This window comes from Chaetodon auriga, chromosome 7 (assembly GCF_051107435.1).
Source record: "Chaetodon auriga isolate fChaAug3 chromosome 7, fChaAug3.hap1, whole genome shotgun sequence".
NCBI lineage: Eukaryota > Metazoa > Chordata > Actinopteri > Chaetodontiformes > Chaetodontidae > Chaetodon > Chaetodon auriga.
In genome coordinates, this window is record NC_135080.1 from 1,533,379 (window position 1) to 1,546,920 (window position 13,542).

A 13,542-nucleotide genomic window follows, 5' to 3' on the forward strand; every position below is an offset into this window, starting at 1 on the left:
TATAAAATAAAATCAACTGACATTAACATGCATTAAATATAAGACTTAAAAAGTGAGCTCGACGGGAGCGAAGGTGTTTCTGACAATCATGCTTTAATGTCTAACAATGAACTGGCGAATAAATAAAAGCACATATTGCATAAAAAGCCAATGTGACTTCTGAATGATGCCAATCAAAGCTTTTCAGAGCCTGACGTGATCGATCCAACCAAAAGTCTGAATCCCAAACACTTTCAGCTTCTAATGAAAGAGAAGAGCAGAGCAGCGAATCCTGAAATCAGCTGAAATCTCAGGTTGATTAAACATTAGAAACATGTAAAGCTGCAACCAGAAAATCAAGTGACATCAATCACCAAACGAGCTGCTGATTACCGTTTTGTTAATCAACGAACGGTTTGATTAATGACTTGGTCTCCTAACCTGATACTGGCAGCCTGGTGTCGTCCCGCCTGAACGAGCGCCGACTGACGGCTGTTTGTCCCCGTCCTCCATTTTAGAGCCGCGACTAACAACTATGTTTATCATTTATTCCGCCGCCCATTGTTTCAGCCCATTCAGCCGATCGCTTAGATAACCACACATTTCGTACCACAGGAGGCCGAGATGACGTCTTCAGATTGCTTTGTTTCAGCCGTCCAACTGTCCAAAAAAACTCCCTCAACAGCATGACTCAATAAACATTTATTCACAGTCAATAAATCATTAGCACCAAAGTAAAATCGCTGTTTTTGCAGGGAAAAAAAGACGACCGGACTCATTACACTCAGCCCAGAGATAATATTCTGAAACAGCACGGCAGCCATTGTGATTCACAATCCCTCCTAATCCAAAACCTCCCTGCAGCAGCAGCGTGTGCCAGGCCGGGCGCTTTATTTCTGTCCAATAATAAACTTCCCGACAGCACCGCCATCCCAGAAGCCCCTGCGGTTGCCATGGTAATTAATAAGGCTCGTTAAGATCAAAGGCACAAAGAAGATTGTTGACTCTCCAGGGGAGGCGAGTCGAGCCCAGAGGAATGCAATTAAGGATGGAGCAGGGATCCTCCACATACCTGATGTTCCGCTAACAAGTGTGGACGCAGGACGCAGATACAGAACGCAGAGCAGCTACGGGAGGCGCCATCACTGTGTGTGTGTGTGTGTGTGAAAGCAATGGGTGGGCACATAGGGAGATGAAATGGATAATGGGTGCTCACTGAAGGCAAAAAGCTCACCTCTAATAACACAGACTGATGGCTACAATTACTATAATCACCAACAGATTTAGTGTAACTGCCACTTTAATGTGATTTTTTTATGAATTGCAGAAATAACTTTGAACTAGAGTGAGCACATTTAATCTAATTATATACAGAGTTCAATTATTGGTTGTGTGTGCAGTTTCTCTGAGGCAGCGGGGACGTCCATTAGAAGACATGTTTAAACAGTGTCTCTGCTTCCCTGAACTCGATGTCCTGTGACTCCTGCTTAGAGGACGACTAACAGTATGTCTGGTTCTGGTAAACATTCTGGAATAATGAACGGCTTCCTGTTTAAACTGGACCTTTTATCCTTGTAGAACACTGAACACCGTCGGCTCTTCAGGTCTGTAAAACACCTCGACTCAAAGGATTCCTCTGATGTCAACACGAAGGCCTGCAGTCCTTCCTGCTGTCGTCAGACCACACACACCCAAAATACATCAGTGTATTCTAAACTGCACAACATCAGTATTTCCTATGTGCAGTAATGTTCAATTCAACCATTGTCTGTCTTGTTACACTGCTTACTTAATCATCATTCCTTGTTTTTGTGCAGATGCTTCTGACTTCCTGCTGTAACACTGTAAACGTCCCCGCTGTGGGATTAATCAGGGATTATGGTATTTAATAACCTGTGTCGAGGGCACATACTGCTTTATTCTGAGGATCACAAACCAAAAAAGTTGGGATATTAAATATTTTCCAACATTTTTTTAAAACCTGCAGTCCTCGGCTTTTAAATGTGTATAAAATTTGCTGGATGAGTTTTGAAACTGTCTGACTACAAGCGTCATCACCTGAGCAGCCTTAACGGGCAGATGCTTAAGATCACCAACTATATTCAATAAACACGTTTAATAAACCATCATCGTCAAGTTAATAAATACGCAACGTCTGGTTAGACTTTCAAAATAAAGCTTGCTGAGAAACACTGCAGGTGGCTGGAGTTTGGAAAAGAAGCACTTCCTTAAAACAGTCCTGCTTTCACACGGGGATCGAACGCTTGTGTCCTGAGTGTGTTCGTCCTCTGCTGCTGTTCTGAACGCCCCCTGATGGCACCGCACCGCCACACACCTGTGCACTTGCACACTGCCCTGCAGTGGATTGGGGGGTCTATCGGACACTTTGGTGTGGGTCTGGGCTGCATCATCACACTCCTGCTGCTTCCTGCCTGATCTGACCTGCTGGAAGCTGCTGCCGCTGTTTTACTTTATCATAACTGATGATCTCTTGTCCACCGTATCTCATTTACCAGCCATCATGTTCTGTTATGTAAAAACATGACTGACTTGATGCAAACTCTGTTGGGTAAAAACATAAAATATGTGTCCAACTCATGAATATCAAACTAACTTCAGCATGCAGTCAGGTTCTATTCTCACACAGCAGCAGTGACTGAGGCTAATCCAGCAGTTTCCCTTGACTTTTCTCGACTTGTATAAACTCACGAGGATGTGGTTGCTTCAAGGTTGTGTAACGTTCCAAAAAGACCTGGAAGTTTCCACAGGTAAACAGGTTCATTGGTCACAGGTGACAGTATCATGACTGGATATGAAAGGGGCGTCCTGGAAAGGCTCAGTCGTTCACAGGATGGAGTGAGGTTCACCACTTTGTGAACACATGATTGGATGAAGGAGATGAACACATGGACTCAGCTTCTGTGAGTAAACACAGTTTGATTGCAAATAACTGAATTCTGTTTTTATTCCCCGATTCCAATGAAACCTTTCGGTCCAGACTTTTGGGCGGTTGTAGGAAGCTAATTACACTGGATGATAAGGCATTGGTGGTAATGATGTGTTTCATGTCTACAAGAGAATAATCCAGAGGATCAGAAGCATGAGAGACGCACATGAGAAGACAAACTGTAATCTTGCCATCACCTTAATGGAATTAAAGAAAAGGCTCCAATCAGGTTTAATTAGTGTGAGTCACTGCTAGCTCGAGCCACTTCTGCTTCACGTCGAGGAGTAATTATTTCTTCATACTATGTGTTGTGTCATTGAAACGCAAAGCATGCCACCACTCAAAGCACACACACACACACACACACACACACACACACACACACACACACACACACACACACACACCCCACATTTCCATTACACCAGATGTACACATTATGTAACGCTGCATGGGAAGACACGTACACAATGAGTCTGCTTTCAAACGACAGATGCTTTGTTCAAAAAGGCTCCATGATGCTGTTTTCTGCATTTAGATTCAGTTCAACTTCAATTCAAAGGTCTTTATCTGCAGCAGGGCAATTAAAAAGTGTATGCTACAGAGCACACGCACACGCACGCACACACACACACACACACACACACACACACACACACACACACCTCCTACACCAGGACGAAGGTTGTTCAGCGGTTCCTTTAAACAGCCTCCTCTGATAAAAATGGTAAACATGACTTAAAGGCACTAAAAGCTGCCATCAGCATCTACATTCACTTACTGTTTTACTGTAATCACGACAGTCGACAATGAGCAACAGCGAGCTGCTGACATGAAGATTCCTTTCAAACTGCAAATGAACATGTAGAGCAGCAGACAACAGTAAGCTGGTACTTCACCGTGTTGACATTTGGGACAGATCTCGTCTGTCCTCCCCTCCACTCATTTACATCCACTCTTCTGTCACTCTCCACTGCCTGTGCTGCACATGCTGAAGCCTTGCTGGGCTACCGGTTCATACCAGTCCAGCTCTGAAACACCAGTTGGCTGTGGAAGAGACTGGAGGCGCTCTCTTTACATATCAGCCAAGAGAGGAGACGCTGCAGGACCACTAACGTACAGCAGGAGTTACAGATGTGCTATCTGCTCATTAACATGACTGAAACTTGTCGGGATGTGAAGTTGCTCTATTAAAGGACTAATATGACAAAGACGACAGAGCAGAGTCAATTTCAGCTGCACCTGTAAGGTTCCTGAAATATTTGCAAGAATTCTTAGCAGCATTTGGTTTGCACACAATGTAAACACAATCCTCCAGAAGGAAAAGCAAATTACCGCTGCAGGTTTGAGTAAAATCAGCTGTCATCTAAAAAAACTCTCTTTCCTGACTCATATTTCTCCCTCTCAACTGGGCTATTTTCAGTCGCTGGTCTGAAAATGGCCTTGAATATGCGCACTTATGACATTTACATCATTTTTTCCTTGTAAACACTGAGATGATGACATGAACAAAGTGGAGTCTCCCAGGAGAGGGATGTTACAGCGACAGAGGCAGAATGACGAGGACAGAGAGAGGAGCCAGAGGAGGTGAGACAGAGCGGCAGACTGCATGTCTGTGTGTTGACAATTTAGGAAATCCGCTGTCAAAGTCCAGCTGAAGAGGCTGGACAGAAGTGGACAAAGACAGAGAACAAGACCTGAAGATGCTGCAGGCTATAGCTACGCACTTACTGTGCAAACAGGATGACGGTATCGCTCTTCTCATCTAACTGTTCCTTTAACCCAGGACAGAAGTGAACAGTGGGAGGGGTACTAATGTTCATGAGGTGAATGGACATCACATTCTGACATCAGGTGTCTCTGGGGTTTTTGCTTTTTTGCTGGTGCTATGAGTTTTATTTCCACACAATCTGTGAAAAACTCTGTTTCATGCAGTCCTGGTTGTTGTTGGTCCACAGTGTTTCAGCACTGGACCCCGAAGCTCACGGACAGGTTTGGTTTTTTAAACACAAGACTTAATAAAGGCTTCAGAAAAAGTCCCTTTCCCCTCTGGATGAGCACGCACCATCTGCTGTGAGCTTGTGTGGCGGAGGACAGGTTTGTGTGGCGAGCTGCACACAGGGATTGCGATAGTTTGAACAAACTTCAAAGACCGCACAACAAACTTTAAGGACTTAAAATAAATCCACTGGAAACCATTCAAGAGAACAGCACTGGGACCGTCTTACTGGAACTCAATCAAATACTCGAGACTGTTGAAGGTTTGAAGTTTTCTTTTAAGTTTATAGGGGGAAAAGCACTTCGTCAGGAAAACTGGTGTACCGATGAGCTGCACCTTCAGGGGAAACTGATCTGTTATCATCTCAAAAACAGGAACAAACACTTGTTTAATTTGGATAATGAATACTTAATGTATTTGGAACAAGGCGATTTAAAACCACCAACATAAATTTTAGCTGCACGTCATCAAAACATTATCACAGAACGTGATGTTTCACTTCCTGTCGTTCAGCATTAAAACGGGAGAAAAGGCGACTATAGAGACGATGACTGACAGACTTACAAGACCTGATTACTGGAGGAGGAGAAGTCGTGTATGAGGTCGTGTGAACAACAACTAACAAGTGATAGAAGGCGTTACCTCATTAGAGATTTAAAGATCACTTATCAATCACTTCTGCTGGACTTTGATGTTTCCCCTGAGCTGTTTACTCCGCTGAACTCCCATCTGAGCTCACGAAGCTGCAGTAATCCAGTCCAGAATGCAGATTTCTAGTAAAAAAGGAACTACTTCACCAACACGTCAAAAACAACCTGCTGGATGTTTTCTGTTATTATCTTAATGCTTGAAATGGCTGATGAACATGCAGTATAGTGACACTTCTTCAGCAGTCTGCGTCTGATGCCATCTGTGTGTTTTCACTCTTCAGTATAAGTATTCGGTATTATTAATCACATATAATTTCCACTTGTGTCCACAGCCACGTGGGTCACATGGTTATTTTCCTATGTTTAAGAGAAGCCTTCATGCTGACAGAGAAGCTCTGGTACTTCTGCAGAGATCCGATGGGTTTCTTGACTGATTTCAGACCTCATTGTCAGGAAACGGCTGTATGAATAAATCAACTTCTCTGAGGCACCAGCAGAGCCAAATGTGGTCCTTACATATTGGTGCAATGAAGCATCATATAATCCATCTGTTTTCGGTTTAACTCCCTCCCTAAGGTCCCACTAAGCAGCCTAACAGTGAATTAATTGTTTCTCTCTCTTCGCTGCTGCTTCTTTAATAAAAACGTCCTGAACTAAATGGGTCTTCCTGCACGTTTTAGCTTGTTTTCAATTATTGTTTGCTTGTTTTCCAGTATTGACCGGCGCGACCGTGAACTGAACTGTGCGTGACAGCGATGCTGCAGTTTGTAATCTGATGCTTTATGACACAGAACAGGACAATGGCACACCACAGGGAATAATGATAATCAGACACAGCAACGCAACAGGAAATGCAGACTTGAAATCATGGCTTCTGCACCTTTAACTGGTTCGGAAGCTGCTGCAGAAACAGAACACCCTCCACCAGTTTTCCTGCCTCACATTCATTTCCTCACGATACACAGTTTATACTGTGCTATTCTTAGATATAGGCACTAAACGGTGCTGTGAAATGGCTGGTGTGAAAGCTACAGCTCTGTGGTCGACTGCGAAGCCTCAGACACTTTAAAGTTGTTGGTAATGTCACAGAGCAGAGACGTCCTCTCGGATGCTGTAGATGCACCTTGTGCATAGTTATACCTGTACATTTTCTACACAGAGAGGCCACTCGGCTCAGAACAGGACAGGAAGTATGGAAGCAAACACACGCACACACATACACAGCAGGTACACACTTGTGTGCATATGGATGCATTAGCATACATTAAACAGTTATGAGTGTTAAGCACATATAAATATACATGAACTCACACCTACGCACACGCAGTACATGCTTAAACACACAGTTCGGAGTGCACTTACAGACTACACACAGTCGAGTGCAAAGAACCAGAGGCACTACGCGAGGACACTGGAGCTATCTTACACTTTATTAGAGCTTGAGGTGTGGCAATAACGAGATGATCTATCACTGCCTGCAGCCACTTCATTTAAAGGCAAAGCAGTTGTATTTTACTGTATGCTGTTTATAGTTAGTGCAGGTTTAGGGTTGTTCAAGAACACAAGGGAACATTTTGAACACGGTGATAAATCAGCAGCCATCAAACGGGGCAGTTGAATAGTGACGGTAGAAAAGTCGGAAAGGTGAATGATCAGCTGCTGTGCTTGGTGGAGTGAGGTTTCCTTTCCTAAGCATCATGTGACTGTAAGTGCTGGGCGTAAACTGCACATCATAAGTGATCTGGGAGAATTTCTGTGTGAACCAAGGGGACGTATTTTCAGGCTGCAGAGATTGTAAAGCTACAGCATGGAAAAATCCAAAATCATCTGACTGCAGCAGTCTGTGCGCATTAGTTATGGGCGTCTCTGAAAAACACATTATCAATGGTCCTCCAGTAGAAAACGCATCACAGCTTTCACTTCAGTGCTCTTCTTCCCTCCTGGGGACCAATAAACCTGATCTAATTTATTTATGTCATGAATGCTGATGATCCTCTAATATGAAGTAAAAGGTTGATGATAACGATGAAGTCAAATGGAGCCGGTGATGTGGCTGCAGTTAATATCTGCTTCTAACTGTCTAACCAGGCCAAACTCAGTCCTTTGAGGTCATCTGAAAACAGAACAGACCGCAGCTCATTAATAATATTCACATTCTTCATAGTCATAACAGCGACGTGACTGGATGAGATCATCATCTCAAACTCTGGTGATCCACTGTTTCAACTGATAATTTACATCCCAGCAGCCTGCCAGCAGCAGATTCTGGGCCTGACTGGTTCTACTGGGTGAGTGTTTACAGCTGATACTTGCTGAAAAAGTAAAACTCTGAGGATGAACGACGTATAGATTACTGAAACCTCCAAAGATTAAGAAGATACCACTGAAAGAATTACCATTTCCATACGAATCACATCCCTGAACAACCATCCAACCGTCCATACAGAGCCTCGGTCCCAAAACAGACACCACATGTATTTATCTTACTAATTAATGCTGCAGTTAGTGACCAAAAAGGGAAAAAAAAACGAGGAAAATAGTCAAATATCAAATATGTATCCGGCTACTAAACACTGACCGATCAGCTGAGCTCTGAAATCTGATGCACCTGAACCAGTTTTTACCAAGTTTCATGGAGGTAATCTGTGACATTTGTCTTGATTCCAGGGGTAAAAGTCAAACGCTTTGAAATAATCTTAATGAAAGCAGTGTCTGGATCAAATGGCACCAATTACACTCATCACATGCACAGTTTAGCCGCTCGCTGCTTTTTAACGACGTACCTGAAGTGATAAAATGGAGCGTGACTTGTGTTTGAGCCGCACCTTCAGAAAAAGGATGAACGCAGTCTCAATAAAAGCTGTGTTGATTAGGAGGCTTTCAGAGGGAAGACACCAGTCACAGCTGAACTGAGCCACGTTACATGATCTGCCTTTGAAAACTGCAAGTTGGACTCAGTCCAACTTGATGCCTCAATCGCAGCTGTAATTGGCTGAACAGCCATAACGCGTGTCCGCCCCTCTAAGTGTTCATCAACATCTCTGTTAAAGCTCAGTTTAACCTGCATCAGCTGCTCGCGCAGGAAGTCCTGTCTGCTCCTTATCTGCAGACGAGCGTGGAGGGACGGCCGCAGTTTTACTTACTGATAATACTTACTGATGGTGGATCCATGGTGATCAGATAGAGCGCGCTCTGTCATTACTGCAGTCCCGCTACCAGATAACGTCCACTCTGATCTGATAGTGTATGGACGTCCATTATTCAGACAGATACCGGACTGTCAGTGGTCAGCAGGAGAGATAAGACGACGGGTGGGCGGCCACTGTATGTGTGTGGGTGAGCAGTCAATGGACGTTTTTGCTCAGCTCAGATTTTTTTGTGCATTTGTTTTAATTATTGTGTTCCCTCACAGATGTCTTTCATCTCAATTCTCTGATATAGAACCAAGGAGGTACAACATCATAGATTCCACCTCTCATAACTGTGAAGGTGAAGAATTTACTGAACTATTCTGTTTTTGTACTTGTTTTCAAAATGATTGAAAAGTCAATCACTTACCTTTCTGTCATCTGGTTTTCAGATCAGTCCTTCCTGACACCTGAAACAAGAACAAAATTGATGATCAGGTTAACTGTTGAACGACGGGGCAGGCCAAGATTAAAAAGTCTGACTCAACACTTTGACTTCCTGTCTGTGGCTCTCAGCTACCAGCTCATTGGCTGAGTCCTTTTAGAAAGACTCAGTAACTTCGTAAACCAGCTGCTCATCGTAGTTTTCTGCAAACTTTACTCATACAGGAGGAAACAGTGCATTTGTTGGGGACTATTTTCTGTGGCGGATTAATCCACATTTGGTGAGTGTTTGTGGAAGTAGGACGATGAATGTGGGACCGAGTCAAAACAAACTACAGTGTGTGTATCTGTCGTAATGAAAGATGTCAGCCAGCGCGACAGTGTGGCTCATTGATGGAGCTCTGAAGATACATCAGGCTTTAAAATAAAAAAATCAGCATTCAAAAGGTCTAAAACTAATTCGACTACGAGTCTTTACACCATCTCTCAAACATTTTTATTACAGCAGTTAGAGAGAGGAAGAGCAGAGGAGGGAGATGACACGCAGAGGAAATCATGAGTCAGATTTGATGTTGCGAGAATATAGTTGAACCCACTGAGTCATCACGACACCAATTCTCCTTCCATCTTCTAGCATTTGTTGCCAAACTGCATCTCTTTGCAATGAAGAAACGCTGAAACCGAGTGACTCTGAGGCAAAAGGATTCATTTTAAAGACGCAGAGGCAGCTGACAAATGCATGTCATCACGGAGGAGAAGGAATGAATGGAGGCAAAAACAGCAGAATAAATTACAGGGATGAGTTTTGTTCCATCTAGGCGCCTCTGTATCTGATAGATGACTTATAAATGTTAGGGGGGAGAGATGGAGCGTGATTCGAGGAGACAGAGAGCAAAGACGCTGAGAGAGAGCAATTCAGAAAATGGGGAAAAAATAGATTGATCAATCAGCTTTGAACGCAGAGCTGCTCTTTGAGCTGTTTCCCCCACTTTCCCCTCATCTCTCCATCATCCTTCTCTCTTCTCCCCTCTTCCCTTTTCTTTGCATAACTTATTGTGGAGGAAATCTCATCAGGCAGTGCGGATTATCGAAACCTTCTCAGGCTCTCTACCTCTGAATTAAACCTGACAACTCGAGATTTAAAAGCCAGCCGCTCACTTTGATCTGGAGATAACATGGCAAACATCGCATGGGCACTCCACATGTGTCGGTATGTCCGTGAGCCTGGGAGATGAGAGGACACAGAGGTTCTCGTTTTGGCGAGAAGCCATGTTGGGATTTGGACTTAAAGGACCGGGCAAACGTTAGCTAAAGGTTAAGTTCGGCATTTAGTGTTTACTTGTATTCAGATTAAGAAGTAGCTGAAGGGCATACGGTGGAGTAAAGATACAGGATGTGTTTGTCACTCAGCATCAAAGCATCATGGTCCAGCATCTGACGGCTCCAGCTGTCTCGACCTTATCTGGAGCAGCGCCCGCAGTGCTTCCCAATGACCCACGATGGAGAGTCCCATGTTTCACTTTGAGCTCAATCAATTATGAAGGTAAACACAAGCTGCAGTTAACTTGCTAATGACCATCCTCTGCGGGTTTTATAATGTCATAATTGAGCAACAGCACGTCGGACAAAGATGGAGCTTCGGTCACAGTCGGCAGCATCGAGCATGCAGCCAAGAGGAACGCTTCAGGATCCAACTGATCACCATGTACATCTACACTGAGCCATGTCAGCAAACTTACACACAACATCAGCTGCAACGTACAGGCCTGAGTACACACAGGGACAACTACAGTTTACAGATAAACACACAGACAGAAAGGTCTGTGTGTTCAGAGCGCCATTAAACAGTTTGCACACACCTTCTCACTCAACGCTCGTTGGTTTTTATTATTTTCTACACTGTAGCAGCATCATCTTCCTGTGTGTACATGTGTGTATTTTGCGTCTGTGTGTGTAAAAAACATAGCAATGGAATGGAAAATTGAATTTTGCCCCGGGAGATTAATAAAGTAATTCTTCTTCTTCTTCCTGGCTGCCTGAACTCTGTTGCAAACACTGCTCTCTGCAGGACTTGGACACTCCATCCGTCCTCTGTTTTCTATCATTGTAAATTAAATTTGTTGACGTTTGTTGGTCGAACAGTACAAGCTATTGTTAGTTATAGGCGAAAGCTATTAAACAACATGCTCTGAAGTCTGTTCATGAACATTAGCGTGGCAGTAAATACGCTCACTGTCTGTGAGACCTGACCGTCATGTCAGAGCACAGCTGATCCTCACTGTGGGAAGGAAGCAGCGGCTGTCTGATCGAATCATCTGTAGACCACCCAAACAAGCATTCACTGACATCACTCCACTATGAGTTCCTCCTCTGTGTGCTTTCGTTAAGGCTCGGGCCCTTTTAAAGATGACTGCAGACACAAGCAGGGCTGGCTCTGAGAAGTTCAAGCAGACTTTGATGCTAAGTGAAAGGAGAGAGCTGGAAGGAGGTATGGATTCAAGGGAAGGCTAATAGTCTATTATTGTGTGGTTTCCCTTTTAAAAGTTGGTATATGGGCTAATGGCATGCAGCAGGGAAAGTATTTATGCTGATGATGGTGTATAGTTTGAAGTATAAGTAAAGAAGTAAACAAGAGAAGTGCTGAGGCATGAATGCATTAGCATTTAAACCAGCAGACAGGCCGGCCGGGTATACACACAGTACATATTCAATGAACACATCGCGTCCATACGAACGTCCAAACAATGCCTGCACCGCTGCCAGGCGGACACAGCTGAGACGTTAGACGGACATGTGGTTTCATGCTGGGAGATAAAGGAGCTGACGACACACACAGCAACCTTCAGTGACACACAGAAAGAAGTTTCCAGCAGGCCTCATCGCAGAGAAATCACTGCTCGGCAGCAAAGAGCGCATGAAAACCACACGAGAGCAATTGAATATTTCATATCTGCCTGCAGGTGATTGTAAAACACACTTCACCCTTTCACGAAAGCGCTTAGGTGCATCCCTGAGACTTCAGCTGGAGGTATTTTTAGATTTAATGTAGAAGTGACTAACAGAGTAAAACAGAAGCATTACTGCACGAGATGACAGCCACTGCATGTAACGGTTACAGAGAGAAAGGTCAGAGGTCACAGTCTGACACTGAATGACAGGAAAAGTTACGGCGGGCCAGTAAAGACCATGTATGAAAGGTATTTGGCAACAAAGTAACAGACGAAGGTGTTTCCAGCTATGTTCTTCGTATTTGTTCTCTGGTTTTGATGGTGAAGTAATTTTAGAAAGGAATCAAGAATACATTGTTTGATTGTGTTTTTTATGCTTGTTTAATCATTTAGCAGTTCACTGCATGGTCAACAAGGACACAAAAAATGTCCAGAAAACCCAAACTTTGAGCTAAAAGAGGCTAAAGGGTTCTGTAGATGCTGCTTAACTCCTGCCTCAAAGTATCTGATGTACAAACAAGAGATAAAAAAGACAAAGCTCTGCGTGTAACGGCAGGAAAGATTCATTCTGCTTCCCACCAAAAGCCCTCGCTCAGTAAATGAAGGGTAAATAAATCCCTTTAAAGACCTGCATAATATGACGGAGGGCCACGACTGTGACTCATTACAATTACCATCCTGCCACAGCAGCCTGTCTCGCTGCACTGCTGCAGCTCATTAACCCCCTCACATCTTCACTGCACCTCTCCTGCTGATTATCTCTGGATGGCTACGAAGCAGCAAAAAACCGCAGAGCAGCAAAGAATCTGCTTCTTCAGATGAAGACACAAAACACAACGCGCACGGCTTCACGTGTACAGCTGCTCATCCACTCTGATCATATCATACTGCCTGTTTATTGGTGTTCACTTCATTAATGAAAACTGTGACTAAATGATGCAGGACTAAGACTAAATAACAAACAGCTGGCGACATTAAATTGTTTCTGTAGGTGTCATAATTTCCCAGAGGCCAATTCAGTATTCAAACTGCGTCTTTTATCCAACCAACAGTGCAAAAATCAAATTTTTCCTCAATAAATTGCTTGAACGATTAATCTGTTATCAAGATCACAGTTCATTTTCATGTTAATATATCAAACTGATTGGCTAACTGCTTCAGCTCTTTGTGAAGTATTGTTAGAAACATCTTGGGCTTAAGAGCAGGAACATTTTTTCAAAACATCTGAGACGTTTTCATTGAGTCATTCCATTTGGACAATTGTCAAAAAGACTACATTTCATCCTTTTTAATATTCAGCATGACGCAGTAGACGTGTAAAGAAAATGACTGATGCTGAATCAACTTGAAAAAGTTCAACATGCTGCAAATTTTGCCAAAAGGTGGAACCTGGAACACTGAAAATACAGCAAAGATCAGGACGCGTCTGATTTTCATTCAAGGTCAG

General features: G+C 43.5%; 1 protein-coding gene across 4 annotated transcripts in view; it reads right to left on the minus strand.

Annotated features, from left to right (window-relative positions):
* The window catches only part of LOC143323135 (leucine-rich repeat and fibronectin type III domain-containing protein 1-like protein), a 252,813-nt gene that overhangs the window by 176,257 nt on the left and 63,014 nt on the right, over positions 1-13,542 (minus strand). For all 4 annotated transcript variants that reach the window (XM_076734778.1, XM_076734780.1, XM_076734777.1 and 1 more), the window contains exon 2: positions 9,134-9,173. The gene's annotated coding sequence lies outside the window, so the exon portion shown is untranslated. The remainder of the gene's footprint in view (positions 1-9,133; positions 9,174-13,542) is intronic.